The sequence below is a fragment of the Pleurodeles waltl genome, chromosome 9 (assembly GCF_031143425.1).
Source record: "Pleurodeles waltl isolate 20211129_DDA chromosome 9, aPleWal1.hap1.20221129, whole genome shotgun sequence".
Classification (NCBI taxonomy): Eukaryota; Metazoa; Chordata; class Amphibia; order Caudata; family Salamandridae; genus Pleurodeles; species Pleurodeles waltl.
In genome coordinates, this window is record NC_090448.1 from 790,297,335 (window position 1) to 790,323,221 (window position 25,887).

Here is a 25,887-nt window from a genome sequence, read left to right on the forward strand (position 1 = left end):
GAGCTCCTCAAGAGGGTCCCTGAGTTCTGCAATCTTGTTTCCAAAGTTGGCAGGGAACTCTGGGAGCATCTGAGTGGCCAGGCCAGGCAGGTGACATCAAGCCCCGTCCTGATAGGTGCTAACCTGGCTAGGTGACCAATCCTCTTTCAGGGCTAATTAGGGTCTCTCTCTTAGGTGGGTCCTCAGATTCGGCTTACAAAACTCCAGCAGGATTCCACTGCAGCCTCCACTTCAATGTCTGGCCACTGGATCGGCACATGGTCCCTCCAGGAAATGACAATGCTGCAATCCACGAAGAAGACTCTTTTGCAACTTTCTTTCCATGGCTCCTGCCAGCTTTGCAACATTTCCCCAGCTGTGCATCCTCAGAAGACAGCAAAGCTTCAGCCTGCACAAGAAGAAGAAGGAATCTCCCTTGGAGTGAAGGAGTCAGTCCCCTGCATCCGCAGGCACCTGCTGCAACAACGACCGGCTTCATAGATCTCCTCTCATCCTAAGCTGCATGGACCCTGCGCATTACAGGTGATGGTCCAGAGTAGTCCTCTTGATCTTCTCTGACAGCTGTCCAACTTTGGTGGAGGTAAGCCCTTGCCTTTCCATGCAGAACAGTACCCCTGTGACCCAAGTCTCCTGTAGCTGCCAAGGCTTGTTTGCAGCTCCTCCAAGGGATCTTCAGGCGACGTGTAGCTCCAGTACCCAGCAATCCTTCCTGTGATGCACAGCCTTCTGCGTGGTCCTCCTGTGGCATGGGAACCCTTTCTGTAGTGCTGCATGGGCTCCTTTTGCAACTTCTGTGCCCCCGTCCTGTGGGACTCCTGTGAGTGCTGCGTTTGCTCCTGTGGACTCTCTGTGTCACTGAGGGTCCCTTCTGACTTCCTCTCCTGGGTTGAATCCTCCTGGGCCTTGCTTGTCCCCGGCAGCTCCACTTTTCCACTAACCGCAAGTTTGCCTTTGCCAAGGCTTGTTGGTGGAATTCCTGCACCAACACCCATCTGCAAAATTCACTCCAGCATGGGACATCTTCTGCATCTGTCAGGAACTGTTCTCCGTCTCCAGGGCTGCAGTGTTGACCTGTTCTTCCTCACCACAACCAAATCCTGCAAGTACAGCTGGGTGGATAGTAGTGTTAGCGCGTCAGAGCCTTGATAAGTATACTTACAAAGAGACACGCCTAGGTCGATGAACCTTTTGGACCACGTTCGGGGACTTCCCAGTACGAGATGTCTTTTGGCATCACAAATCAATAGATCAATATCTCAACAACAATCGCAATAACTAATCATCAAGCTAATCAATAATCTTTAATGAGAGTCAATAAAGTGAAAACACCATGACCTTTCAGTCGTGAATAACCACACCAATTTAGTTAAGTGTTAGGATATTTATTTCCCTATTCGTTACAATCTAAAGCCATTTCTGTTAATCTCATTAGCAGTTCATCTCATTAGCAGTTCATCTCATTAGTAACTCTTCAGATTTGCAATTAGAAACGCAATTAATCAATGCATAGAGAATATTCATTCAGTATTAACACGCCATCAATAAGAAGCAACTAAGTAAAGTCTCAGTAGTGCATGATTCAACAAAGCAAGAACTCAGTCATGTGTCTATTTGCGTCAGATTTTAGTGAAACACCTTAACTAACCTCGAATTAGCATCAGCATGTTGGGCTTCATGCAAAACAATTTGACAAACACAAATTTGGAAAACATCTAACTATGGCCTTTATCAAAAGAGCAGTTGGTACCTAGAAAGAAAAGGCAAACAGACAATTACAATTTTTAATCAGATAGTTACCCATCCAACGGATCAGCAAACAGCGTCAGTCTTCGTCCTCAGCACATCAGTCGTTATCAACATTAGCCAAGATAGGACAGGGCAAAGTCTCAGTATGGCACAGCTAAAGAAAAGAACTTCCCTCATATGGAAGAGAAGTAAGTATCAGGTAAGGAATAAGTAAAGGGTGGTTTAGAGTATCAGGATGAACAAACAGCAATGTCTCAAAAGAATAATGGCCTAAATGGCTCAGTAGAATGGCAAAGAATGGCTTGGAGTGGAATGTCCGATTTCTCCTCAGATCATGCGGTTAAATCAATACTGCCTAATTTACTCCTACTTCCCCATTGGATAATAATTGGTGCATCGTTATCTCTATCTAATAATTCTTCACACACTTCACCAGAATTTTCCACAAACCACAGTTCTCATGTCGTTGATTGGCCCATGTTATTGACGTCTTCATCGATTGGAATGTCAGATAAGAAAAGTTACACTTTACGCTCCAGTCAGTAGCTCTATTGTTTTTTCCTACTCCAGGCAGCCTTGCACCTGTTACGAATTACACTGTTGCATTCAGCAATAATGTCTCCTTGAGCAAGTCGGGTCTCAGAAAGAATTTACTACGGCTACACACATATCTAGCTTCTGGAAAAGTACAGTTTCGTGCCCTCCAGTGAATCAGCACATTGAACTTTAGAAAAACACAGTTTAATATGAGACCAGGCAGCTAGGCCCAGACCCTCGCTAAACTAAGGCCTAATGCTTAATGAGAAAACTCCTAATACATAACTCTAATTTTGATATGTGAATACAAATTCAAAACATTAGTACATAATTAATTCATCATTAATAAGTTTCATTAGTCTTCGTATACATTGTTAGCCACTCCCCGTGGGCACATTTCAAACGTGTGCGTTATTTTCTATGCTAACACATTTTCTATGCAGCTTCATTACACAATATATTGCAAGCCTTTCATATTAATATTGCTTTCAAAAGACACACTCCAACAGTAGCTCTGACTCTTCCTGGACTCCACTGACACTTTTGGACTTGGTTGCCTCTCTCCACAGGTCTTCTTCTCCAGGAATCCACCTTTCGTTTCTTGCAGTCTTGTCTGGGTGTCTTCTTTTCTTCCTTTTTGTATGGCTTGGGGAAATTCCAGTGATTTACTCCTGCTTTCCTGGTCGCTGGGGGGATTGAGTCACTTACCTCTGTGGTTTTCTAGGACCCTCAGCTCCCCTCTACACGGTCCACTTAACCAGGTGGGGGTCGTGTGTTTGCATTCTATTTTTTAGTACATGGTTTGGGCTCCCCCTAGGGTCACTATTGGTTATCTACATTTGCACTGTTCTCTAACCTTTCTATGCCTATTTCTGATTACTAGTGTACATTTTTAGAGTGTTTACTTACCTGCTAAGGAAGCATTGCTTTTTTAAGTAATTTTGGTATTGTGTCACTAAAATAAAATATTTTTATTTTTGTAACACTGTGTGGTTTCCTTCATGTGTATAAGTGCCGTGTGACTACAGTGGTATTGCATGAGCTTTGCATGTCTCCTAGATAAGGCTTGGCTGCTCATCCACAGCTACCTCTAGAGAGCCTGGCTTCTAGATACTGCCTACACTTCACTAAGATGGGATACCTGGACCTGATATAAGGTGTAAGTACCTTTGGAACCCACCACACACCAAGCCAGCTTCCTACATTAGCAAACTAGGTTTTGCGTAAAAAAATATGGGTATCTTTTGTTTGAAAGTAAATACCATTGCAAGAGTTTGCCTCACTTTGCATCACTTTGCACCATCACAAAGTCTTTGTGAATCTCGGCCTTTATCTTGACAAGGAACTGTCTTTCCTAGCCTGCCCAAAGGTGATGAAGAGTTAGTCTTAATATTGAAAGGTCTTCATTTTATCTGAATACACTTTTAGATACCTTTTTACAACAAGAGAAGGAAATACATTTTCTGTTGAGAAAAAAAATATGTAAATAAACTTGCTCATTCTAGTGGAATGTAGAATACACTTTAGGTATGAACCTTAGATTATTTTTTTGCATGACCTTACTCTGAAACAAATTAGGAAATATTTTTTGTTTTGGAAAAACTTGGGCCCATATTTATACTTTTTTAGCACCACACTTGTATCATTTTTTTAAGCAAAAGCTGCGCAAACTTACAAAATACAATTATATTTTGTAAGTTTGCGCCGCTTTTGCATCAAAAAAATTATTTAAATGCAGAGCTAAAAAAGTATAAATATGGGCCTTGATTTTCACGAACTGTTCTCGCTGAAGTAATTCCAACAAGAAAGTTGTTTCCACGATAATTATTAGGTTGTTGCTGTATTGATCAGTTCAAAAAGGACTTTCATTGAGTGTTGGTCAGCCAGTCTTAATGTTGGAACAGAAGAGGTAAACTGCGTGGATCTGGGACGCATGCGCTCCAGCCTCAAGTTCATCATAGGAATTTAGGCTTTGATTTTCAACTCATCACCACAACAATTATGCGTGTGTTCTGAGGGCTCCCTATATCATGCAATATGGCCCATAGCAGGGTTCAGTGGTCTGGAGGGGCACATCATGTGCACCCTGCTTCTAACTTATCATGAAGATTGACAAAAAACATACTTATCTTTGGTAATGCTCATTCTATTGAATACTCTAATCACAAATTCTTCACCTTTTGAATATTCTACAGGTTTCAGGCTGGATCCATACATTCTTAAGCTTCTGGGAGGAAGAAGCCAATCCAAGAAAACCAGGAAACTCCTGCTAAGTAGCAACCTGTGCCTGTGAGTGCAGTTTTAGACTGTAAATTCGACTTGGCAAGTGTCCCCACTTGCCAGGCCTAACCCTTCCCTTTTCCTACATATAAGACACCCCTAAAGTAGGCCCTGGGTAGCTCAATGGGCAGGGTGCAGTGTATGGTTAAGGTAGGACATATACTAATGTGTTTTATATGTCTTGACAGTGAAATACTGCCAAATTCGTTTTTCACTGTTGCAAGGCCTATCTCTTTCATAGGTTAACCTAGGGGCTAACATGATTAAAGCGTAGCTTCCATTTGGGAGCAGATAGACATGTGGAGTTTGGGACCTCTGAACTCACAATTTAAAAATACATCTTTTAGTAAAGTTGATTTTGAGATTGTGTGTTTGAAAATGCCGCTTTTAGAAAGTGGGCATTTTCTTGCTTTTACCATTTTTGTGACTCTGCCTGTTTGTGGATTCCCTGTCTGGGTTAGTTTGACAGTTGGGCTGTTTGCACCTCTCCCTAGACAGTAACACAAAAGGGGCTGGTGTGTAGTCTGCATATTCTGATGAGTCATCTGTACCAGGAGGGAGGGGAGGAGTGGTCACTCGCACCTGAAAGGGCTGTGCCTGCCCTCACACAATGCAGACTCCAACCCCCTGGAGTGTGTCTGAGGTCTTGCCTGGGCAAGGCAGGATTTCACAATCAAGTGAGACTTTTCTTTGAAGTAAGCCTACTTCAAAGGCCAAAATGGGTATAAGAAGAGGACCCAAAACCACAGACTTTAGACACTTCTTGAGGTAGACACTCTACCTCACAGACACTTCCTGGAGAAGAAACTTGTAACCAGAACATGCATCCTGCCAAGACGAACTGCCTGGCTGCCCAAAGGACTCACCTGACTGCTTTCTGTGAGGGTCTGCTGCCTTGCTGCTCTCTGGCTGTGGTAAAGAAGTGCTCTCCAAGAGCTTGGATGGAGCTTGCCTCCTGTTCCCTGAAGTGCCAGGACCAAAAAGACTTCATCTCTTCAAGAAGGACTCCTTGTGGGGCGAAATTCAACGCACAGCCTGCCAGAAACGACGCACAGCCTGCACCGTGGTGAAAATTTCATCGCACGCCGAACCGGAACGATGCAGCCCGACTTCGCAACGAGAAGATTGATGCAGTGCCAGCGTAGCAACTGGAAATTCACTGCACGGCCCACTGGATCGACGCATAGCTGAGCCGGAACGACGCAGCCTGACTTCCAGAGAGGAATTGACGCAGTGCCTGCCGTTCGGTAGAAAATTAGACGCAACGCCCACCGGATCGACGCAGCTCCTGTGACTTCGTTCTGCCAGCGCAGGAAATCCACACACTGTCCTTGGGGCATCTGAAAACCCTGCAACCCGAAGAGGATCCATGGTCAAGCACCGGAAATCGATGCACAGCCATCCCTGCGTGGAATCTAAACGACGCATCGCCGTGTGCAGCCCGAGAAATCGATGCACACCCCTTTGTTTCCACACTTCTCCTCCTCTGCGGTTCTTTGCAGAGATTTTTCACACGAACCAGTTACCTTGTGCTTGAAAGAGACTTTGTTTGCTTTAAAAAGACTTAATACACTTTATATCACTTTTCAGTGATATCTCTACATTTACTTATTGCATCTTTGATCGTTTTGACCTGCATTCATCCAGATAAATATTATATATTTTTCTAAACACTGTGTGGTGTATTCTTGTGGTGCTATATGGTGTTATTGTATGATTTATTGCACAAATACTTTACACATTGCCTTCTAAGTTAAGCCTGACTGCTCAGTGCCAAGCTACCAGAGGGTGGGCACAGGATCATTTGGATTGTGTGTGACTTACCCTGACTAGAGTGAGGGTACTTGCTTGGACAGGGGGTAACCTGACTGCCAACCAAAGACCCCGTTCCTAACACCTATTGTCCTGGACTCTCCGCTCTGGGGGAAGGCATGAAACTGCATGATGTCCAGAATAGCTCCAATAAAAGGGAGCATTTCAAAAGGAGTCAGGTGTCAGTTCCAGTCAGTGACAGTGAACCCCAATGATCTTTAGCCGGTTTGCTGTAGTTTGCAGGTGGATGATAATACCTGGGGTAAGTTTGCCTTCAGCAGCCAGTTGTCGGGGTTGGAGAAGACTCCGACCCCTGATCTCTGAAGATGCGCTACAACCTTGCCACCACTTTCGACAACACCCCAGGGCCACTAGTGAGGCTAAATGGGAGCACTGTGGACCACATATGCTCTGTGGGTCTGCAGGACGGGAATGTAGAAATAGGTGTCCTGTAGGTCCAGCACTAACATACGGTCTCCAGGTTAGAGGGCAGACAACTCTGGAGTCAGATTGAGCATCTTGTATTTGACATACAGCAAGGCACTGAGAAGACAAAGGTCTAAAATAGGACAAATGCCTTCATCCTTCTTTGGTACCACAAAGTAAAAGGCGTAACAGCTAGTACCCACGTCTTATGCAGTTATCTTCTCACTAGCCCCTTTTGCCAGAAATACCCACCCTGCCTGCTGCAAGACAGACAAATGGTCTTTGCCATCCATCCTGAGGTTGCTGGAAGGTGCTGTCGGGTGGAGTTACATTGGATGGTTTAACAATGATGAACAATATGTAGGATCCACTTGACTGAATTGATTGCTTGTCACTCTGGGAGAAATTCTGGATCCTGCATCTGACAGGTTGGCTGTGGTTCTGAAAAAAACGCTCTAAAGCGGTTTTGGAGCTGCAGCAGCTGGAGGGGTGGGCGCCTGGGCTGCACTCTGTCCCTTCCTGTTTACTTTGTCTGTGGGACCCTCTGCCTCCACCACAAAATGGTGGGAAGCCTGACTGATTGGTTGCATCTGCTGATGCTAACAGTATTGGTATCATGTATTGCAGCCACGGTGGGGACAAAACTGCTGGTGAAATTGTCTCACAGGGGCAGGCAGACCGCAACAATGTCCTGTGATCCTGCTATCTTAAGATTGCTCTAGGGCTGAGTCTTTCTTCTCGCTGAATAGGCGAGTGGTGTCAAAAGGCATAACCATTATGGAGGACTGGACAACTCTAGAAAATCCCGTAGGCCTCATCCAGGTGTGTCTTTGGAGTGCTATACTGGTGCCTAATGCCGCACTCTTAGGTAGTCAGAAGTGTCAAGTTTGCATCTTATTGTAAACTTTGCTGCATTGTGAGTGTCTTGAATGGCCTGTGTAAGAGAAGGTCTGATGTCTTCGGGAATAGCAGGTGAGGCACAGAGCACAGAGTCTCAAAGAACATAGAAATAGTGGCCAAGCTGGCAGCTTGAACTGACCGGGCACAGGGCAAGCACGGCCAATGAAAGCTGGTTGATGGACTTTTTGATGACTGGCAGGAGGTTCAAAACATGGCTAATCCCATGCCTCAGTAAGATGTCTATTTAGAACCCAGTTAAAAGGCAGCAGAGACTTTGAGTGTCTCACCAAGCTGAAGGACTTCAGTCACAATATTGCTTTTCACCTCCTTGTTTGACTCTATTAGGTCAAGACCCTCCGCCACCATCCACATCACACAAGCAATAAAGGCACTTTCCTTAGTGGCAGAGTCAGGAGCAGAGACCAATCCAGTGTCTGGCGGAATGTCTAGGCCTGTAGTTCCCAACCTTTTGACTTCTGTGGACCCCAACTTTATCATTACTAGAATATAGGGACCCCCACTGAGTTATTATTGGAATCCAGGGACCCCCTACTGAGTCATTAACTGGTAGCCTAGCCAGGGACACCGGCCTAAACAGTGTCCATGATTTGTACCGCAAAACAATAAACAAACATAGATAAACAAGAATTTCATCAAACACATACACAAATGGTAACACATTTTATTTAATTTGAAAATAAATATAAATAAAACAAATTAAAAAAAAAAAATTAATATGAAGGTCAGAGCTTTTCTAAATTCAAATGAAGCCATACTATATTCTGTTTGATGCACCTCTACTGCTCCTACGAATCAACTTGAGGATAGTAATTTAATGTTTAGCCTCCAATTTCAAATTCCTTGACACTTACTGTACGTTTTTAATTTTCCACTTGTGCATTTATACACTTCATTTATAAACACTTTATTAATCTGTTAACATTATTTAATTTTCTGAGCAGTCGCGTACCCCCTGTGGAGGCTTCGCAGACCCCAAGGGGTGCCCGGACCACAGGTTGGAAATCACTGGTCTAGGCCACTAGCATCTAGCAAGTTGTCATAACACTTGTCCTCAGTGTGCTGAAGCATTGATTCACCCCCATGATCCTATTGGTCGGTATCTCAATCCGTGCTGAAAAGGTTGTGACGAACGTGTGTCCGGCCACAGGGTAGAGGCCGATAGATTGCTGTAAGGCTGATGCCTTTAGGGATCAGGGAAAGGCCTCGGCTGAGGACAAGGTAAGTTCAACATGGGTTCCCAAAGCACTATAGGATGTGCATCTCTCTTCAGTTTCAGCACTGATGCTTGAGGGTCTGACATAAGTCTTGCCATTGGAGCCGGTGTGAAATCCACAGTTGGTTCAGAGGGTCCAACTGGCATAGAGTGAAGGCCTGCCAACAGTGTCCGAGCTGGAGGTCCTCGCAATTTTTTGGGTCCGAAAGCATGCCACAGGTAGTCAGTAGAGTGCCAAAAATGCACACCATGGCTTCACTGAATTCTTCCATCTGCTGCAATGTTGCCAATTAACTCAGAAATTCCTGTTGCATCGGGACTAGGCTCGGATTCGGCTCCAAAGGAGATTGGGTTCCGCAGCAAGACAGAGGCATGTTAATGCCCTTAGGCCTACACTGGAGTTCGAGAGTGGTGGAAATGGACTGAGTCCTCCTTAGATTTCTTATGTTTCTTTTTAGACCTACCAACGACTCCTACCCAAGACCTTCCTTCCAACCTCAACTGGTCACAGCATGGTGTTGTCTGATGCTTGGCATTATAATGCTTTGCCGCATGGTCTCATATAGCCTAAGGGCTCCTCTGGGTGCACTCCGTGCAAGCCCTGGAGTCATGTTCTGACCCAAAGTACCAAAGACGTACCTGATGCGAATCCATCACATACATTGTTCGCAACAGTCATTAAAAGGTTTAAACCCTGTATATTTTGGGGGTGACATTTCCCTGCACACAGGTTACAATTAACTAGTATTTTGTGTAGATAACCATCTCTCAGAGATAAAGGATATCTCTGGTTTTGCGTCTGGTGGTGCAGAAAGAAAAAAACTGATGTCAATGAGCATAGGTGGTGCTTATATGTGACTGCATGCCACATCTTGAGTGGAATCACATTCCAACCTTCTGACGTACAGGGGTACTGCTTGAAAATGTCAGGATCCAGTTTGATGACTTGGGAATATTCAAAAAGGTGAAGAATCTGCAGTAAGAAGTATCCATCAGAAAGTGGTTGCAGCAACAAGATTATAGTAGTAGCCCAGGTCTTTTATCTGTCATTTGCCAGGCGGAGTTGCCTATCAGCCGCTGGTGTTTTTTTTTAATTGGTCTGCCTGTGCCCTGCAACTGAGCCCTTTGCAGCATGAATACTGGACAAGGATGACCCATGCATGTGCTAATTTGGAATATAGACGCTGTGTTTTAAGTGTGGCTGTGGCAACACAGGAATCCAGTTTATTGTCCTGAATCCAAGTGGAACCGAAGATAGATGGTTCCTGGTTGGTTCGGAAGATGTTCCATGCTGGATGAATGATTGAAGTCTGGTTTGTGGCGCTGGATTCTGCCAAAAAGCCTTGGCACATGAAAAACTTACAGTTAGCAGAAGATGGTGCAGCCCTGGACCAGGCGGGATCTGGTCGCCTCTACCATGGAGGGGGAAACAGAGGGAGCTCTCAGCAACTCAGAGAGCCCTCAAAAGACCAGGCAGTGCGCACAGGAGTCCCACAGCATGGGGACAAAGAAGGTGCAAATGAAGGCCCACGCAGCACAACACAAAGGGATCCCACGCCGCCAAAGAACTACTCAGGAAGCTGTGCGTCGCAGGATGGAGTGCTGCGGGCCTAAGTTGTGCTGTGCATGAAGAACTTCTTGGAAGGTTGCACACAAGCCTTGGCAACTGCAAGCCACATGGTGCATGGGGGTACTGTTTTGCATGGGAAGGCAAGCTCTTACCTCCACCAAAGTAGGACAGCTGGACGTTGGAACTGTCGGGGTCAATTTAGTCCACCACTCATGTTGCTGGATCCACACTCGTCACCTGGAGAGGGGACCCACACCACCAGTCGTCGCTGCAGAGAGGTGCATGCTGAAGCAGGGAAGTGAGTCCGTCACTCCACAGGAGATTCCTTCGGTTCTTCTGGTGCAGGCTGAAGACAGGCAGTCCTCGGAGGATGCATGACCTGGAAACTGTTGCAGTTGCTGGCAGGAGCTAAAGTTACATTGTTGCAAAAGTCATCTTTGCTTCTTTGTTGCAGAGTTCCTGGAGGGCTCAGCTGCGGTTCTGTCGGTAGAAGATGAAGTAAAAGATGCAGAGGATTCCTGCTGGAGTCTTGCAATCCAAATCTGAAGAAACACCCAGAGAAGAGACCATAAATAGCCCTGAAAAGGGGGATTGGTCACCTAACCAGGTAAGCACCTATCAGGGGAGGGCTCGGACGTCACCTGCTCCCACTGGCCACTCCGATGCTCCCAGGGTGCCCCACCACCTTGGAATCCAAGATGACAAAAACCAGAGACACTCTAGAGGAGCTCTGGGCACCACCCCTGGGTTGGTGATGGGCGGCAGAGTGGTCACTCCCCTTTCGAAGGAGGGCACCATCTGTGCACTTCAAAGCATTACCAGGTGTGCTGGGAGGCTACCCCTCCCATGCCTGCAACACCTATTTCCAAAGGGAGAGGGTTTAACACCCATCTCCCAAATGAAATCCTTTGTTCTGCCTTCCTTGGCTTGAGCTGCTCAAGCAAAAGGAGGGAAGAAACCTGTCTGTGAGGTGGCAGCAGCTGGGGCTGCCTGGAAAACCAAAAATTCCCGCTGCAACTCATCGAGGAATACTTGCAATGTTCATCTAAAGAGTGAGTTCTGGGTGATGCCAGTGACTCTGCAGAAGTGATGACACACGAAAAATGCCAGCAGTTGTGAGACATTTCTCAAGATTAACAGCATACTTTGAGGGCTATTCCACAGGGTGAAACATGCACATAGAAGTGTGAGATGCTTAGGGAACTATGACAGCATTTTGTGGTTTCTACTAACTGAAAGGTGTACAGGAAGAAGTCCTCCCCTTTTATAAGAAAGGACTCATTCAATGGAAGAATATCACCCATGTGACTAGGCTGTGGGCTCCTTAAGTTGTTTCGGTGAGGGCCTTGGTTTAGGTCTCAAAAGAAGAACTTGTGAACCCAGACCCACCAGACCAAGAGCTTCGTGATATGAATACAGCCACTTCACAACTGGCTCGCACCTCTGGTGAAAAAAAAAGATATACTTTCACTGCCTCGCCTCGTTGCTGCAGCGTTTGCTAGGTCACAATATGGGATGATCTTAAAAACACAGTCAACTGCAATGGAGTTGCTGCACTACTTCTCTCGGACCTCTCAGCTGCCACTGTTGACCATGACACCCTAATTCACCCTAATTCCACGAATACAGCATAGAAGGGACTGCTCTCGACTGGATCAAATCCTACCTTCAAAACAGAACAAATGTCATCTATTTTTCCACTTTCTCATCCAAACCCTACTTCACAAAAGCAGGGGTCCCTCAAGGATCAATCATCTCACCTATGATTTTCAACATTTACATGATGTCATTACCTGAACTGATCAATGAATTTCACCTCACATGCTACAACTATGCAGATGGCACATCCATACTCCTTAAATTGGAATGCCCCAAAGACATTGGAAACTCACCAATCTTCAGTTGCCTGTGAGTCGTTGGCAAATGGATGACTTGGATCCATCCCAAACTGAATGCTTCCGAAACTAAAATACTCACATGTGGCGACTGAAAACATTATGACCCATTGTGCACCTGGCTTGAGGATCTGGGACCACTTCCTCAAGTATTTACGGAAGTTAAAAGCCTTGCAACTACCATGGACTCCGAGTTAACAATGAATGCCCAAGTGGACAAATTAGAACAATCAAACTTCATCATCTTGAAAACTCTGCTACACAACTTACCCCACCTCGGATTTCCACACATTTCCAGGCTACCATCTCTCTTGTACTGTCAAAACTAGATTACTTCAATGGCCTATACCATGGATCATCTCTATCTACTATGAAAAAACTACAGCGAATTCAGAACGTGGCTACCAAACTACTACTATTTGTAAAGCCACAAGCTCACATCTCTCCTGCCTTGAGGGCAATACATTGGTTACCAGTTGCAAGAAGATCCACCATCACCCACAAAGCAATACATGGAACAGGACCAGTTCACATCAGGAATAAATTCAGCAAATACATTCAACAAAGAAACCTCCACTCAAGATTGGCACCCTGCCTTAAAACACCAGCATACAATAAAAGGACTATAGGTGGTACATCCTTCTCTGCAAAAGCGGCCAAACTTTGGAATTCATTACCCCCAAATATTAGATCCACGGATAACTATCTTGTTTTCAGAAGACCTCTCAAGAGTTAGCTCTTTCCTTCATAACCACCATATCCAAACCCCAATGGCTTGCATATGCCTGTGTTGGTAAACATTTCTAATCTGATTATGTGTACATACATAGATATGTGTATTTCTTTAACCCCTTAGCCGCTGCCCCCCCAGCCCCCTTGGCTATTTGGCTATTTGGGGTAGTTTGCGCTTAGGCCTTCATAACGTTTTGTCCACATAAGCTATCCACGCCAAATTTGCGTCCTTTTTTTTCAACATCCTAGGGATTCTAAAGGTACACAGAGTTTCTGGGTTTTCCTGGAAGAGACCATGAAAATAGCCAAAATACAGCGAACATTTCATTTTTTTTCAAAAAAATTGAAAAAAGGGCTGCGGAAGAAAGCTTGTGTTTTTTCCCCTGAAAATGGCATCAACAAAGAGCTTGTGGTGCTAAAATCATCATCTTCCCAGCTTTCAGGAACAGGTAGACTTGAATGAGAAAACCCCATTTTTCAACACCGTTTTGGCATTTTACTGGGACAAACCCCGTTTTGACTATTTTTTGTGCTTTCAGCCTCCTTCCAGTTAGTGACAGAAATGGGTGTGAAACCAATGCTGGATCCCAGACAGCTAAACGTTTCTGTAGACAAAATTCTGAATTCACCAAGGGGTCGTTTGTGTAGATCCTTTAAGGTTTTCCTACCGAAAGTAACAGCTAAAATAAAAATATATTGAAATTGAGCTGGAAAAAACAGCCATTTTTCTCCACGTTTTACACTGTAACTTTTTCCTGCGATGTCAAAATTTCAAAAGCAATATACCGTTACGTCTGCTGGACTCTTCTGGTTGCAGGGATATATATGACTTGTAAGTTCATCAAGAACCCTAGGTACCCAGAGCCAATAAATGAGCTGCACCTTGACCTGGGTTTTCATTGCATACCGGGTATACAGCAATTCATTTGGTGAAATATAAAGACTGAAAAATAGGTATCATGGAAACTTTAGTATTTCCAAAATGGGCAGAAGCAGTTGTTATTTGCACATCTCTGAATTCTGGGGTCCCCATACAAGCATGTGAATTACAAGGCATTTCTCAAATAGATGTGTTTTTTACACATTGTCTTATATTTGGAAGGAAAAACTGTAGAGTAAGATAAGGGCAATAACACTTGTTGTGCTATTCTGTGTTGCCCCAAGTCTCCCGATAAAAATGGTACCTCACTTGGGTGGGTAGGCCTAATGCCCGCTACAGGAAACGCAACATGGACACATCACATTTTTACATTGATATCTGACGTGTTTTTTGGAAAGTGCCTAGCTGTGGTCTTTGGCCTCTAGCTCGGCCGGCACCAGGGAAACCCTCCAAACCTGTGCATTTTTAAAAACTAGACACTTAGGGGAATCTAAGATGGGGTGACTTGTGGGGCTCTCACCAGGTTCTGTTACCCAGTATCCTTTCCAAACCTCAAAATTTGGCAAATAAAACACTTTTCCTTCACATTTCGTTGCTACAAAGTTCTGGAATCTGAGAGGAGTCACGAACTTCCTTCCACCCAGCATTCCCCAAGTCGCCCGCTAAAAATGGTACCTCACATTTGTTGATAGGCCTGGTGCCCGCAACAGGAAACGCCCCAAAATGCAACATGGACACATCAAATGTTTACATTGAAAACTGATGTGTTTTTTGGAAAGTGACTAGCTGTGGATTTTGGTCCCTAGCTCAGCCGGTACCTAGGAACACCTACCAAACCTATGCATTTTTTTAAACTAGACACCTAGGGGAACCCTTGATGGGGTAACTTGTGGGTCTCTCACCAGGTTCTGTTACCCAGAATCCGTTGCAAATCTCAATATTTGACAAAAAAATACTTTTTCCTCATATTTCGGTGATAGAAAGTTCTGGAATCTGAGAGGAGCCACAAATTTTCTTCCACCCTGAATTCACCCAAGTCTCCTGATAAAAATGGTACCTCACGAGTGTGGGTAGGCCCAGTGCCCATGTCCGGAATAGATCACACAATGGTCAATGTTGGTCCTTACATGAGGGCAACTGTTGACCCTGGGGTGATCCATACCTGACGTAGGCACTAGGTACTTGCACTCAAGTGGGGTTGCATTTTATCAGGACAGGTGGGGAAACACTGGGTGGTAGGAATTTTGTGGATTCCAGCATATTCCTGTAGTTTGTGTGACAGAAATGCAAAAAAAAAAAAGAGTTTTTATTCAACATTTCAGCTTTGCAGGATATTCTGGGTAAGAAAACTTTAGGGAATCCACACAAGTCACACCTCTGTAGACTCCTCCGGATGTCTAGTTTCCAGAAATGTCTGGGTTTTGTTAGGTTTCCCTATATGGCCGCCAAGCCCAGGACCCAAAACGCAGGTGCCTGCCTTACAAAATCAGGTTGTTTTGTGATAGATCATTTTGATGTCTCCACACTACGATTTGGGCGGTGGAATTTGGGGCTGAACTAAATTGGCGAGCTCTCAAGAGAGCAATCTCTCTGTGCTTGCCGCTGGATGCACCTACTCTCTGGGTTGGGCTAACCCGCTATTGTCCCGCTGCACAGACTGTGCTTGCAAAGGACAGCAGGACTATCCTCATCACTACCTCATAACCACTGGAAGAGGAGTTATCGAATGGGACTCCTGTGACTGAAAAATCACTCCTAGATTCTGCGCCATTGCTCTATCCCTCAGATGTTGTCTCAGTATCTGCTGTCTCAGTCTCTGATCATACGTCAGAGCTGTCCTCTATAACCAGAGTTAGGGCTTGAGCAGGCGTCATCCAACGAGATGCCATCTCTGCTACTGGCTATACTGTCGCTCTAAAACACTAGCCTATGTGGACAGTCACAAAATTGCTGGTGGGTGGGTGTGTGATACCTGCAACAGTAGAGGTCCCCTTACCTTCACTTCTTCCCTCAATCAGCATGTTCTCTCAAGACACTAAAAAAAACAAAAGAAGACACACTATTACTTCACCTTGTCACATACCAATCGTCACAGTCTTTAGCGCCTCTAGCCCCCAGTCCAACAATTATTATTGGTTCTCCCACTCCCATTACCTCCTTATCCGATTTCCTCACTACCACCCAGCATAAGTGCATTTCATCTCTCCATAGCCCCCTCACGCATACATTTAATTTGTATCATAGCACAGGTAATGGCTGGCTTTACTAATTCACTCAGCTATTCACATATAATACAGTTTTGATCCTTGCAGTAGGCATATAAACCTTCTGTGCTACTTTATGGAGCAAAACTGCCACTAGACAAAATTCAGATCTTTTTCTAGCAGAAACATAATCACAAGAGTTACTTGACTTTTATATTGCTGCGTAAAAGCTAGTTGAAACATGTCAGTTGAAGTATGTGCTCTGCTTTGAAGCAAGCAGCAACTGCAAGATAACTGGTGGCAAATATATATATATATATATGGTTGTGGTTTTCCTGGAGGCCGATCGCAGCCCCCAGGGAAACTACACACATTGACAAAAGTCATCGCTATATATATATGGCCCCCAGGGAAAAAACATACAACTGTTAAAACAATTATTGCCCCATAGTGGGTCTCCCTGCTCATGGGCGACCCCCTGTCAATTTCATTTTGTTAAAAAAAATGTTGAACATTTTGTACACCCCTGGGGGGGGGGGTGCGATCAGGCGCGATCGCGCCCCCCAAGGGGTAAACCTACCTTTAGGAAAGGCAGACCCCCGCCCCCCCAAGTGAAATCCATGGTGTCTAGTGGGGGTTTCCTGGCCCTCGATTGTGTGCTGTGATCGAGCGCCAGGAAACCCATTCAGGAGTCTCCCCTTTCAAACGAGGCCTTCTCGAAAGTCGGGAAAGCCCATTTGGGCCTGCTTTTCCCACCTGAGCAGGAAACGGCCTTGCTGGGGAAAACAGATAATGACGTCAGCGCGCCTTGCGGAGTGTTGATGTCACAAAGGGGCGGGTGGTGTGTTGGGGGAGACACGGAAGATCTCCGTGTCTCCCGGGGGTTTTTTAATTTAAAAAAAATCCTCTCATGGTTGTGACCCACACCAGGAAGGTAGTGTGGCCGTCGCCCAGTGGCCGACACCCACACTGTAGAGGTTAAGAAATATGCATAATTACTATTTCATATTATTACAATATATTCATACTCTTTAAGCCTATTTAACAAATGTATATTTACTCAAGTTTAAATGTATATATGAGTGTGTGTGTGTGTGTATATATACAAGTATGTATACAATGTCTCTATGTGTGTATATACACACATATGTATATTATTCTATGCTTAACATGTTCATAGGTCATTGCATAGTTCCTAGATAAATTGTTAGATTAGATACTTATGAACCCCTGCTTTCATTTTTATCTATCACAAAGAGAAAATGTTAACCGAATTATTTTATCAGCAAACATTTCCCTATTGAAAATTGAGGAGAGAAAATAGGGGGTCATTCTGACCCTGGCGGCCGGTGGCCGCCAGGGCCACCGACCACGGGAGCACCTCCAACAGGCTGGCGGTGCTCCCACGAGCATTCTGACCGCGGCGGTTCAGCCGCGGTCAGAAGCGGAAAGTCGGCGTTCTCCCGCCGACTTTCCGCTGCTCGGGGGAATCCTCCATGGCTGCGGAGCGCGCTCCGCAGCCATGGGGATTCTGACACCCCCTACCGCCATCCTGTTCCTGGCGGGTCTCCCGCCAGGAACAGGATGGCGGTAGGGGGTGCCGCGGGGCCCCTGGGGGCCCCTGCAGTGCCCATGGCATGGGCACTGCAGGGGCCCCCGTAAGAGGGCCCCGCAAAGTATTTCAGTGTCTGCCATGCAGACACTGAAATACGCGACGGGTGCAACTGCACCCGTCGCACCCCTGCAACTACGCCGGCTCAATTCTGAGCCGGCGTCCTCGTTGCAGGGGCATTTCCTCTGGGCCAGCGGGCGCTCTTTTGGAGAGCGCCCGCCGGCCCAGAGGAAATGTTAGAATGGCCGCCGCGGTCTTGTGACCGCGGTGCGGTCATTTGGCGGCGGAACCTTGGCGGACGGCCTCCGCCGTCCGCCAAGGTTAGAATCAGGCCCATAATGTTTGAAAAGTACACAAATAAATTAAATTCAAATATTGCAAATCCTGAAAGTCTATGTTTATACAACACAACTTTAAATCTCAAACTATTATATCCATTATTATATTTCTTACACATATATTCTCCTATTATGTATTTACATATCTATTTATATATTACTTTAGTCCTACTGTCAAGAGGGGAAAAATTTATTACTCTCTCGTAAGCTTTACTCTGTCTCCCCATCAGCCTACAACTCTATCAATCTATCATCCATCCCCACTCTCTCACTCATCCCAAATCCATTCTACCACTATGATCTCCAAAATAACCCTACATAAACTCTTCCCTCCTCTACTGCCCCTGGCTCACTCCAAACCTCAGTTTACTACCATAATATCCCAAACAACCCTACTAAATTCTATTCAAACCTACTAACAAACTCACATATCCTCTTCTCAAATTAACTCATACTGATACTGTACTCATATTTCCCTATACCAATCTACCACTAATCCTTTTGAGTTCTGAGTAGCGTGCTAATCAGTGAAAAGCAATTTGACGCCTCATCAGGGGTCATACGCACTATATAAATACAATTACAATGCTTAATTTGTAAAAGAATGTATGGCAACGTTCCAACCTCTTCTCAGAAGCCCATGGGTGGTGCTATTACATGGAGGTGCACTGAATATCAAAGCTGCATCATCTGGAATCCAACTCATGGCTCTTAATCCCTGCTCCATTATCTCATCTTGCTAGTCCCTGTTTTCTCCCTTTGTGAAGGTTTCCCTGCCTTTCTGCTTCTTTTTTCCACTTTGTGTGTTTTTCTCACTATTACTTTCGGGAAATGTTTGATGAGGAAAAATAAGTACCAAGCCCCCAAAATAAGTTTCTGTGTGCCCCAGCAACAACAACCGGCTCAAATTATTGCAAAATGATTTCCTGAATGAGGATGGCCCAAGATTCATGGGCCAATTGAATTTTCGGCTGGGTGCCCATTCCATCACAGGGAGTAAATTACTTCATCGCCCTGACTGAGATGCACCCATCAAATTTATAATTGTCTGCTAAGTTGGCAATCATTTCTAAAGCATTGCCAAGAACTGCTGTGACAGCAGCTCTCGTCAATGCTTTTTGCAGTTTGGTGCAGGGCTCATCAACATGGTGGAGCCTTGTGCCAAACTTGTTTGCTTTTCTATTTTCAAAAAGAAAATCCAGAGAAAATGTTAATTGTAAGATTTTTTGGGACTGGAGACTCCTGGATAAATTCTGAATTTGCCAGATCTGTACTGTTTCCCACAGTGGTAAAAGAAGTGCTCACGATTAGGGGCAAGTTCAGTGGATCATGTGGCCACAATACACCTAATTAGATGACGTCTGCTTATTTGGAGCGCACTCCAGCGGTTTTTCCTTCGGAAGAGGAATAAAAGTTGCAGGTTTTAATCCCCACAGGAGTGTGAATGCCAAGTGCTTGTCTCTGTCCCTCAATGTATTTTTAGGAAAAGTGACACAGACATCACAAGTCTTTGGATCATGACTAAGATAGAGACCTAAAAGGAGAGTGTGCCTGTCCTCACAAATTTTTATATTTTCTGCAAAAAGCGCATATCCCAGTCTCACCTTTACTGCACATGTGCTGTGATATATATTGCCCACAGCATACCATTAGTTATTTTCATTGTCACTCATTTGCACTCTTTTGATTTCTAAGCTCCCACTGGCTACCCCTGATTTCTTGTGTTAGCTCCTCCCCGGAGCATGGTCCAAGTACATGTGTTCTTCCTCGTCTTTTTGCAACACACTATTTTTTTTTATTTTTGAAGCATGTTGGTATTATTCCTGGATGTGCATTGTGCTTTCCTACTTTCAACGTATATTGCATTCACCTTATCTGCACCTCTATTGTGCATTAGTTGCTTACACCCACAACTGTTCTATTCTACACCACTCTACACCACTCCACTCTAGGCGACTTCAAGCAACTCCACTCTATGCCACTCCATTCTACTTAACCCACTGTACTCTACACCACTCAACTCTATTCTACCCCATACTCCTCCATTCCAATCCACTCTACTATACCTTACTCCATTCTATGCCAGTCTACTTTATTCCACTCCATTCTACTCTACTATCTGTACTCTATGCCATTCCACACAATGCCACTCAATGTCACTCTACTCCCTGCAACTCTATGACACTCCGCTCTACTCCACCCCACTACTGCACTCCACCCCAGTCTATTACACTCAACACTACTCCACACAATGCCACCATGTGCCACCCTTCTTTACGTCACTCTATGCTACTCCACTCTATACCTCTCTACCCTACTACACACTAAGCCACTTTCCGACACTCTACCGCACTCCGCTCTATGCCACTCCAATTTACACAATGCCACTCTACACCACTGTATGTCACTCTACTTCACACCGCTCTACTCTACGCCACTGCACTCCACCCACTCTGAGCCACTCCACTCTACACCAATCTAATCTACATGAATCAATGCCACTCTACTCTATGCCACTCTGGCCCACTCTGTACCACTCTATGCGACTCCACCCTATCCCAATCTACTCTAAACTACTCTACTCTATGCCCCTCCACACCACACAATGCCACTATAAAGCACTACTCCAAGCCTTTCTATGCCACTCCACCCTATGTCACTCTACCTTATGCCACTCTACCCTACGCCACTCCACGACACTCCATTTCATTCCACTCTAAACCACTGTAATTCACTCTTCTGTACACAAAACCACTATCGTTTAAATATGCTGCACATATGTAGATGGCTAAAAGACATTGGGAAAGCCAATAGCTCTCACATAGGCAAGACCTATTAGCTTAGCCAATCCTTGTTTCTAAATACTGCTTGTCTGGATTCTGTGCCATGACAAGAGTGCTGGAGGTACCTCACAGAGTTGCAAATGAAGAACCAGTGCAGCCAGCGAAACTTTACTAAGAAGCACTTCTGAATTTGAAGAAAAAAAACAGAATGCTTATATTTTATTTCTGGAGCGGATCTTCTGAGGATTGCCTCATTCAGACAAGTGGTTGAAAAACTGAAAGAACCGCTGTAGACATGCTCCTCTGACGCAGCAAAACCATTCCAACAAGGTAAAGGCCCTGAAAAGCCAATGAAATCCAGCTGGAAAGACCGGAAACAACTGTGGGAAGAGAATGAGGGACTGCACTATTAATAGTAGACATGACAGCCACTTTTGTCATTTACCACCATTCACTTACATTATTCATGATGTAATACATCGAGGGTCATTTCTTCGCATGCAAAACAAATTTTTTCCCCATAAAATTTATGATGGTTCAAAATAGAGTTTTATGTTGGTAGCAAACTGGGTACATTTTAGGGGCTGCAATAGAAAGTATTTTGGGGGTTGAAGGTATTATTTTAAGGGATCCGTGGCAGTTTTTCAGAGATCGGTAATTTGATTTATAGGAATTATGTATGAGTGATATACTAAATTCTGGTGTGCTGTATTAGCATTTTAAGAGATACGGGTGCGTAGTTTTTTTGGAGTGCAGGGACAGGCTTTCAGGTATGTGTTCCTTCGGTGTACAGGGGTTACGGGTGAACAGGGGTTATGGGTGGGTAGTATAATAATTTTGAGGTGCTCGATTAGAGTTGACGGTGGGGCTTTAAGTTATGTGTTATTGCCATATTAGGGGTAAATTTGTGGGTAGGTGTTTGGGGCACAGTTTTTCTGGTTTAGGGAAAGGTTTTCAGCGATTATGGGTGAGTTGAGTATTTTGAGATGCTTTCTGTTTTCGGGTTAAGAGTAGAGTTTTATGGTATGGGTTATTGTGATCTTAGGGGTAAATCATTAGTCGTTTTCATAGGTGGATTCTTGGGTTTACAGGTGTTCAGGGTGGTAACATTCATTTTGGCATGTTTTTCACGGTTCAAGGATTGTTTTACGTTTGGTTATTAGCATATTGAGGTTTATGAGAGCATGATTTTATCTTAGGGTTGTGGGCTGGGTTTTACAAGAGGGGTTATTATGATATTAGGGCTTATAAGTGGGTAGTTTTTGTGGGGGCAGTTAGTTTGCGGGCTCAAGGGCAGATTTTCATGGATTGGTTCTTAGATTTACAAGATTAAGGATGGGTAGTGTATTCTGGAGTGCTTTTGTAGGGATTAGAGCCATAATTTAAAACCCAACCCAGACCACCCGAGTCGGAGCAATTCCGAACACTAGAAACTGAATGGCAGGGCTGCTCAAAAGGTGGAGCCTGAGCTGCAAGGTTCTGCTGCGTCCTTAGTGAGGGGCCCGACGTCGCCTTACAGGATCCAGACTTAGGAGTGCCTGAGGAGAAGGCACTCACTGCACTGCTGAACACCGCCATACTGCCAACACATGCAAGACTAAAACCCGACCTTTGGGGCCCCTGGGGACTTGCTGAGAACGGTGCTGCGGCACCATGGGTAGTTTTGACTAAGGGCCTGATTTCGATTTCAGTGGCCAGGTTACTCCATCACAACGGTGACGGATATCCTGTTCGCTGAAATATAAATCCCATTGAAGATAATGGGATTTATATTTCAGCAGACAGGATATCCATCATCACTGTGACGGAGTAACCCGTCCACCAAAATCGAAATCAGACCCTAAGGCCCATATTTATGTAATGTTTGTGCCGCCTTAGCTTCATTTTTATTTACACTAAAGCGGCACAAACCGTCGGAGTTAGTGCCATTTTTAGAAAGGGCCAATCCACTGTGTGTCTCATTGCGACAATGAGATGTAAGGTAGCTGTTCCCTTCTTAAAAATGATACTAGCTCCCTTGCGCCATATTTAACTCCCTATGCTAAAACCAAGCACCCCTACAAAAGGGACCCAAACAATTACGCTAAGGCCAATTAGCGTAAAAAATTAACGCCTGGTCAGACCAGGCATTAAAGTGCAGCTAGGCACATTTCCTTAGGGAAACACCATGGATTCCACCACGGTGTCCCTATTTTGGGCACACAAATGCCCATCCCAACCTCCAGCATCACCCCCACCAAAGGGACACTACAGGTGGAGGGAGCCCACATTAAGGTAAGTATTTATGTTTTAATATTATGTGCCACTGGGGGCCACTTACATGTGGCCCATGGCTGGCACTGGGTATGTTGGGGTTGTCCTGGGGACTCTGGTCCCCAGTGGTGGGCATTGGGGTTGTGGTAATGACTCCTGTCTATACTTAGACAGGAGTGATTGTTGGCTGCTTGAGCATGAAAAAATGAAGCTAGGCAGACTAGCGGCTGATATTTTGCAGCTAATCTGCCTACCGCCATTTTTCATACCGTCGTCCAGCCCCAGCTAACATAATTTTTCATGACACTAGCCATTCCTTAGCGCAATTGTGTGTCATTTTATAAATATGGTGCACAGATGACTTAAAGGCATGACATTAGCTCATGCTAAAGGTTTTGACACACAACTACACTAGTGCAGTTGTGTGTCATCTTTCATAAATATGGGCCAAAGTTTCCAAAAAAGTCAGATGGAGAACTCTTGAGTACAACCTAATAGTTTGCATTCCTTGATACAGCTACCGTTGAATGGGGAATAACCCTGAAAATGTTACATGAAGGAGGGTGGAATAGGGAGTCGCCTGAACACCACTAGAGACCCAAACCTAAGGTGGATTGTGTTATTGCATTTGAATGTTACATCTCTTTGCAAATATAAAATTAGTACTAAAAAACTACCTTTTCTTATAAAATCAAGTATTTGGCTGAACCATGATTTATTGTTTGTACTGTTTGCCTTTTAAGTTATGACTTGGACCAGGTGAGTGGGATCCATAGGAGGTCGGGCCCAGGACATCAGGAAAAAAAGGCCTCAACCACGATTGTTGGGCCCAGTGGCCCCTGGGCGTACAGTGACCCTCTGAAAGCGTTTCTGGCAATTGGCGGGAAGCAGAACGGTGCCTAATGTTTAGGAGCCAAAGACACAGAGGTGGCTTTGTCCATTTCCAATTTGAATCAGTACTACAATAAGTCCAGTTTTTTTCTTTCTATGCAGAAATGTGACATGTATAAGGAACGGAGAACACAGGTTTGGGAATTGATGTGAGCACCATGTCCCAGATCAAATGCAGGATTTAGGTAGGAACAAAAGGTCGAGGATTCCCAGGAGTGGTAACAGAGAGGTCCTTGCTACTTTCATTAGGGACCATTTGTATTAATGGGTGAAAGGGAGGAAGCTGTATCTGACTCGGGGAGGGAACTATGGTAGGAACCAGAAACTCTGTGGACTCAGTCTTTAGGACCCCTTTATCACAGGTATATCTCAGATGCACGCTGAGTGTGTTTCCTAATGCATTTTCCAGAGTTTCACTAAAACACTCACCACCTTTAGTTACTAGAATATCTCAGGTGTGTACACTACCTCGAATTTCTAGGGTACCTCTGTTCCCATTTGCAGGAGTAAACCACTTGAGTGGGGTAAGTCTAGCAGAGACCCTGAGCTTGCAGTTGGCACTCCAAGAAGCCAAGATTGAGGAAGATGATAAGGCCAGAAAGTTCAAGAGGGAGAAACTAATACTATCTCCATGGGAACCAGAGAAGGAGGGAGAAACAGGAGGACTAGGCGCGAGAGGAAAAATTGCAAGATAGAAAGGTAAATGAGAATGGGAGGAGAAACAGAAGGAAAATCAAAGAAAACTGGAAAGTAAAAGGACAGCTCTTGAGAGAGAGGAACCTCGAATGGCAGCAATGACGACTCTATCTGGAATAAGTGACTCTACTTCCAGTTCAGGTAGGGTTCCAAAAGATCTGGTACATGTGTATGTGGAGGGTCAGTATATTTTGGAATGGGTTGTGAGCTTTGAGGTTACTAGTAAAGTGCAGGCCTTACAAGAGGTATGTGGCAGACCAGATGGTTTATGAACAAATGAAGAAAGCTCTCTTTAGGAAGTTAGGGATGAAGCTAGCTCAATACCTGCAGTGATTTTGTGACTGCAAGAAAGCAGTTGGTATTCAATTTGAGACTTGGTTCATGGTGTGTTGAGTGACTAGAATAAGTGGGTAAGAGGGATGGGGGCCATGGATTTTCAGTTCCTTAGCCAGTTGATGGTGACAGAGTGACTCACAGAGGAGTGCTCAACCCCACTTAAGCAATACCTGTCTGATCTGACAGAGAGGGATGCAACAAAATGTGCAGTGATCGCTGATAAGTAGTTGGCGCTAACAGGGTACAGAAGGGGCTGGATCAGCATGTTTCTATGCTAAAGGGTAGAAGGACTCTGCTCATGCTAGTCTCAAAATGGAGGGAAAGGGTCAGGGTAATTCTCCTGGGGCTCAAGGAGGGGCCAGGAAACATAGGAATGGTAATGGTGTGTCCGGGTAGGAGCTTAATGAGAAGGGAAGTCAAAGGAAGCCCTTGTAAGTCCAAGGTGTTGGCTTGTTTTAAATGCCTCAAGGTGGGACATTACAAGAGGGCCTGTCAAGAGAAGGAACTTGACACAGTGACACAGTGATATGGAGCTTTACACATGGGTGAAGATATCTGAAACAAACCGGTTCCACTCATCCACCAGCTCTGGACATTTGGGAGAGGGACCCAGATACTCTGAAGCACATGCACCCTAATATAATGGGATTAGTGCGGGAAGTTAGTATTAATGTGAGGAAAGCATCTGTGGGATACTGCAGCCTTCTGCACTATGGTTGAGAGGGAGTACCTTAAGAATGAGGAGATGCTCCCTGATACCAG